Genomic DNA, 7206 nt, shown 5'->3' on the forward strand with positions numbered 1-7206 from the left:
GCATAATTTTGTAAAAATGCCAAGTAGAGTTATGGGACCTTCACAGTGCATGTTAGATCATGACAGTGAACAAGTGTGTGAAGTTTCAATCCATTCCAATTAGTGGATACTGAGATATCAGATTACATACAAAAATTTAACCAAAAACTGCTAAGTCGAAAAAGGGGCATAATTTTGAAAAAAAAGAGAGTAGAGTTATGGGACTTGCTTAGTGCATGTCAGATCATGATAGTGAACAAGTATGTGAAGTTTCAATCCATTCCCATTAGTAAGTACTGAGATACCAGCTTACATACAAAACCTTAACCAAAAATTTCTAAGTCGGAAAAGGGGCATAATTTTGTAAAAAAAGCAAAATAGAGTTATGGAACCTGTGCAATGTAGATCAGTTCATCACAGTGAAGAAGTGTGTGAAGTTTCAATCCATTCCCACAAGTGGTTACTGAGTTACCAGCTTACATACAAAACCTTAACCAAAAATTTCTAAGTCGAAAAAGGGGCATAATTTTGTAAAAAAGCAAAATAGAGTTATGGAACCTGTGCAATGTAAGTCAGTTTGTCACAAGTGGTTACTGAGATACCAGCTTACATACAAAACCTTAACCAAAATCGGGACGCGGACGCCGACGCATGGGCGAGTGCAATAGCTCACTATTCTATGAATAGTCGAGCTAAAAACTGGTAATAATGCAATGTTTTTCCTTTGCAGTGAAGTAAAACAAATATAATTATGTTACTTATATTATGATTTATAAATTTTCATTATATTAATATTTTTGTTGATATAAATTTTGATTTTGCTTATCTAACTATTTTTCCTTATAATAACCTTTGTAGTAAATGTTGCTGATATTCAAGTACATGACTATATATATATAGTATATATATACATTCTTAAATAATACATTAATTTACATACAACAACATGTAACAACAAAGACAGTCATAATGTCAAAGTATCAGAGTGGTGTGTAGAGCAGCTGAGAAAACAGACAGAAACATTTTACTTTGATGGGGACATGGGGACCTGGGGACCTCAAATACAGAAACACAGGAACTGTTACTAAAAATAAAATCAAATATAAAGTTCACTCATGTTTAGCCTAAATTGAAGATCTGGGGACTGGGGACCTGGGGACCTCAATCCAGGAGATACAAAGATACTGGCAGTATTCATGTAAAATATGTATGTATAATACACCATATAATCTAAACAATATTACAATGTTAAACATTGAAATAATTCATAGTGAAAGGAATATATAAATATATTATTTAAGTCCAGATAATTTAAATATCTACATAGTGGTTGGGATGGGGATGAAACATATATAGGGTAAGCTTAAATTTGGTGTAGTCTTACACGAAGTTCTAGCCTAAATTAATCTACTGCAGTGTACATGTTGCTTGTCTCACAACAGGAGATTACCACAGACTGATAAGATCTTGTCTGCTTTATATTTAGAATCTCTACCAAGAGGTCAGCCAATGAAAATAAAGTCAGTGAACTACTTCTGGGGGCTGTGCATGTACCACAAAAAGTAATCCTTAACTTTTGGGTTTTTTTTATCAGAGTAACCTTTAAAATTTATGTGTATCTAAATGGAATAAAATCTTACTCTAGTACAGAAATAGTTTCAACATCCTAGATGTATCCTTCATTAGCTGACTGTAAATGACACATTTGCCCAAGAATATCAAAATTTCAAATCTAAACAGGAAGTTCTTTGAGAGCAGGATGGAGTTATTTCACTACAAAGAAGTTTATTGATATAGCTCTTTGTTTACTATGTGCAGTTTATATTTAACATGGAAGTTTAAGAGTAATGAAAAGAATACAAATGGTGAGTCAATATAATTTATTCATTTTCCAACAGTAATCTAGATTACCTGTAACTAGTAAATCATGGATTCAAACTGGAAGCAGGTTGTTTACTTTTTGTTTGGGTAGCTTTCACAAATGACTTTTGCTTCACATATATTTTTGTTCATATGCTTTTGTTTTGCAACTATTAAGCAGCTGTATTTTTTAGTTTATCATGCTTTTAATTTACTAAAAGGAAAAGTGGATATTTTTAAATGAAATTATTCAACGGAGACAAAAACTTTAAACCAGTAGAGTTATCTCCCCAATTACAGGGTAAACAATGCTACCAGTCTGCTTACCATGGCACTGTTTACTTCAGCCCTTACAGAAGAAAAAGGCCTGCTGCGTACTCTTGCTGTGTACATACAGCGTATATGATGCGTACATGATGTGTACTGAAATCAAGGGCTTTAAATAGTACGCAGGATATACACCGCACATACACCGATAGTACGTTTGTAGTACACTTTTGACATGCAAATGAGCTCTGCCGCGTACTACTTGCTGCGTACATGCTGTGGACTACATAGTACACAGGATGTACGCTGGAGGAATTTAATATGCGGGAAATAGTACGCAGCATGTACGCGGCACATACACTTTTCACATGCAAATGAGCCTGCGGTGTACTACCCCTGCGGCGTACATGCTGTGTACTCCTGCGGCGTACATGCTGTGTACTCCTGCGGCGTACATTCTGTGTACTCCTGGCCCGAGTCCTGCGGCGTACATGCTGTGTACTCCTGCTGCATACATGCTGTGTACTCTTGTGGCGAAACTGCTGTGATAATGTAAATTCCTTACCCCACCAACTTTCTTATGCAAATGCTGATCATTTGGACAGAAAAAAACAGAAAAAAGATAAGTGACATGCATCAATAAGTATTTACCCTTACCAAAATAATGTAGATTGATGTTATCAAATAAATTAGTATGCTTTTCTTCATCCACTTTTCAATGAAATAAATCAATTTTTGTAGCATGTAATTTGGTAAACATCTGAAGAAAATGGCGTAACTGCATCAAGGGGAAACAACTTTAATGCAACTAAATATAAGTGTTATAAATTTCGAAGTATCTGCGGTGTACATGCAGTGTACTATTTTCTTGTACAAGTCCCTCCTGCGTACATGCAGTGTACTCCTTAAATTTTCAGAGTCTGTGCTGCGTACTTGAAGTGTACTAGTGACCTCCTGCGTACATGCTGTGTACTCGTCGAAATAGTACGCGGCATGCGGTGTATGTAAAATGTACTCCTCTGGCGTACTACTGTGTTCGCGGCATATACACAGCAAATACGCAGCATGTATGCCACAGAGGCTTGCTTCTGTAAGGGAGTCTGTAAATTTAGAGAATAATATTTTGCTTTAAAATTAGTGTTTTAACCTGTTTTTTAGTTATTAATTAGTCTATTGGTGTTGCACACATTTATGTTAAGGTAAATGAAAATTATTTTTAACAAAAAGAATTGTTTATGGATTATTTACTTGTTGTTCAAAATGATTATATGAGCCACGCCATGAGAAAACCAACATTGCGGGTTTGCGACCAGCATGGATCCAGACCAGTCTGCGCATCCGCACAGTCTGGTCAGGATCCATGCTGTTCGCTTTCAAAGCCTATAGTAATTAGAGAAACTGTTAGCGAACAGCACGGATCCTGATTGTAAAGCCACTATGTTGGTTTTCTCATGGCACGGCTCATATTATTTATTTTATAAGATTGGGGTAATTAATTTAAAACATAACAAATGAGTAACTTCTCCAAAATACTCAAATTTATTAATTTAATCATGTTCATCCAGATAATTCTTTTAATCTAATATGAAATTAGGTGCTACCTAAAAAGCAGAGCTCCCATGAAAAATCACCAGTGCCCGTTAAAAATTAAAGGAGTGGTGCTGGAATTATCTGGAATTATGGATTCGTTTAGGAAGTTTATGTTCTTTAGAGCTATTAAAATTATTAATGATAATTCATGATTTCTGAATGCATGTTTTAGACTGCATCAAGATTAATTCTCGACATGTGAAAACTCCACAAATATTATGTATATAATCAAAAGAAAGTCCGGTATAGATTAACATCTGCACAAAGATAAAGAAAAAAAAACGTATTTGAATAATTTCTGTTATTCTTATTACAACGTACTGCATCAACAATTTTACATAACTTATTATCATACTGGAAACCAGTCACAAAATGATAACTGCTTCAAACTGAAAAGCTTGAACTTTGAAAATTTCAAACCTAACAGAATCTCATTAGGCCAATAGCCAAAGGAATTCTGTGTCTTTGCGTGTGAATGTTGGGCAATGAGGACTTAATGTAAAAAGTTAATGTTCCAGTTCCAAAGTTAATAGAAATTAGAATTTACGTAATCCTGGAAATGACTATTGTAATTCTTTTAAATGTAATTATTGTCAAATTTTGGTTCTTTTTGGAAGGAAGAATGTGTCCAACTTTCAGTCAAAAATACTGCTATAACAGACGCCTGGTATGAGAAAATTACAATCATTTACATGACTGTACAAAGCTTGTTTTAAACCCAAAAGTGGTTAATCTTTTAGCACTATAAAATAGGGATGGTAGTAAGAACCTTTTTGATGTTTGTTGATAATTCATCGCCAATTTTTTTTCCAGATAAACTCTTGTCAGTGATTTTAAAGCTAATGGATGAAATATATGCGAACGGGGAGAAGAGCATTATTTGCTTTTCACAGTTTAATGCCTGTATATTTTGATCCTAAAGCTTTTCTTTTTTTAAGTTATGTCTACTGACTACTACACAGGCACTACAGTGGAACCTGACATCAAAACTAAACACATGTTGAATTTCACATGAATGACTTTAGTTATACAATATTCTCAAAACTCATAATAATACAAAAAAAATGAAATAAAAAAAAAAAAATTAAAAAAAAAATCTGGTCCGGGTGAGATTCGAACTCATGACCTCTGGATTACAACGCAAACTCGCTAACCACTACACCATTGTGGAGTTATGACGTCATAAGACAAACATAAGTATATATAATAAAGTTCAGTAACGGCAGCGTTACGAAAGTCGTTTCAAAATGAAAATATTGTGTTTTATTTCTTTTTTTCTTCGTAGAAAATGTATTTAGCACTTATTTCTTATTATCAAATGCTCATTTGCATTTTTAATCAATATTCAAAGCAGTAAGCGAGACGCTTTTGTCAACCGTAAACAGTAAGCGTCTACTGACGTGTTTACTGATTAATTACTATGTGCATAGTGTACTTGAAAAAATCCGAACAACACCGATTCCAAAAAGTACCACGAATTTTCAACTCGATAGTATACACAGTTAGATCTCTCTGTTCATTTTCTTTTTCATACGTCTAACCGTAATGTGACGCTGTCGGCGCCGCTTTGCGGCGCTGGTAGCTCTGCTATTAAAGAGTATAATGTAATAAGAATAAAGACTAATGTAACCCTCTATTTGCTATACATTTGGAAGAACTAGTGACATTTTTTGGCCCCATCATCACAATGTATACAGTTTAAATTTTAGTTCGTTGACATACCCAATAATAAACCAAATGTTTTTATGAATGTAAGTTTTAAACTAAATTTATTTTTCAGGTATTCCCGTATAGCACCATATGTGTATATTAAGTATGGCACACATGAATGAATTGGGACCTTCGTTATCAACGCATTGTGTTCAAAGAAGACTTAATGAATCCAGCAGTTCAAAAACATGTAAGTATACTGGCATTATGTATTACTATATACATGTACACACTACCATAGTTGTATGTTTGATTGTGGGCAATTGAAAAATTTTCCCCGAACATGACTTAATGGAACAATTTTAAAACTTATTTCCAGCAAACTCATGGCAGGTTTTATAATTATCTCCTTTATATCAAGTCCAAATCAGTATATATAATAATTAAAAATACCCAATTAAGTAATCACATGACAGTCAACATAACTTGAGGTGTAAGTGCAGGTAACTGGCAGAAATTAAACTATGTTACTATTTATTATAACAATATGGTAATGGTAATAGCAATGCATAAGTCCAATCTATTAATCATTTCCCCAAAACATTGAATATCTGTCTGCCATCTTTGGAACCTTATTCTATATCAACATTTGAAATCAAATTAAAAAATACAGTTTCTTGAAAACATAACAAGTAATGTTATAATTATTACTTGCTTAAATCTGCAGTGCTGCCTGTATCATAAAGATGCACTATTTTGAATACCAAAAATTACCATGTATGATATTAATTTAATTTTGAAACTATAAACAAAGGAAAAAAACTAACGAAGAAACTGCTTGTATGGTTTAATATCTCTTGGTTTATTACATCTACAGGTTTTGCAGTGAGACGAATGGTGGCAAATGATGGCTTTGTGGCAGTTAGTGAAAAACTGTGGCATTTTACACTGATGGTGGCTAACATTTACAGAAAATTTCTCAACCAACAGTGACATTCAGTTGAAAGTAGTAGCATATCTTACACTGACTATACATCAGAAGATTGTTGAAAAACCCATGGCAAAAAGTGGAAAATACTGATATACTTCAATGACTTTGGAACTGAGTAGAAAATGGTGACATTTTAGCACCATATTGTGTGTATACTTTTTCTGGCATCCGCGCAGTCCGGTCAGGATCCATGGTTTCTCTGGTTGCAATAGCATTTGAAAGCGAACAGCATGGATCCTGACCAGATCGAGCAGATGCGCAGACTGGTCTGGATCCATGCTGGTCGCAAAGCCACTATCTTGGTTTTCTCCTGGCGCGGCTCATATATAAATTTGTTTCATGCATGTAAATAATGTTTTGTTTATGGTATTTTTTCAGCACAGGTAATGAAACACTAAAAAAACATAAAATATTTTGTTAGTGTTTTGTTTAAATTTGTAACCTAGCTCTTTTGCATATCATATGTTTTGTTGGTATTTTGTTAGCAGTGTTTTGTTAGTGTTTTCTTTAGCACATATAATGAAACACTAACAAAACATCAAGTATTCTGTTAGTGTTTTGTATAAACCTGTAACATAATTTGCATATCATGTTTTGTTAGTGTTTTGTTACCTCATTTGCATGTCGGGGGCCTCCGTGGCCGAGTGGTTAGAGTCGTTGACTTCAAACCATTTGCCCCTCATCGATGTGGGTTCGTAACCTCATTTGGGGCGTAGAATTCTTCATGTGAGGAAGCCATCCAGCTGGCTTACGGAAGGTCGGTGGTTCTACCCAGGTGCCCGCTCGTGATGAAGTTGTACACGGAGGGGCACCTGGGGTCTTCCTCCACCATTAAAGCTGGAAAGTCGCCATATGACCTAAAATTGTGT

The 7206-nt window shown here is 34.5% G+C and overlaps 1 long non-coding RNA gene across 1 annotated transcript; it reads left to right on the forward strand.

Annotated features, from left to right (window-relative positions):
* Positions 1-1385: 1385 nt before the first annotated feature.
* Positions 1386-6940, forward strand: LOC123524790 (uncharacterized). The gene is made up of 3 exons (XR_008369834.1): positions 1386-1844; positions 5477-5596; positions 6224-6940. It is a non-coding gene; the product is annotated as an uncharacterized LOC123524790 (long non-coding RNA).
* Positions 6941-7206: the final 266 nt, after the last annotated feature.

This window comes from Mercenaria mercenaria, chromosome 2 (genome assembly GCF_021730395.1).
Source record: "Mercenaria mercenaria strain notata chromosome 2, MADL_Memer_1, whole genome shotgun sequence".
NCBI lineage: Eukaryota > Metazoa > Mollusca > Bivalvia > Venerida > Veneridae > Mercenaria > Mercenaria mercenaria.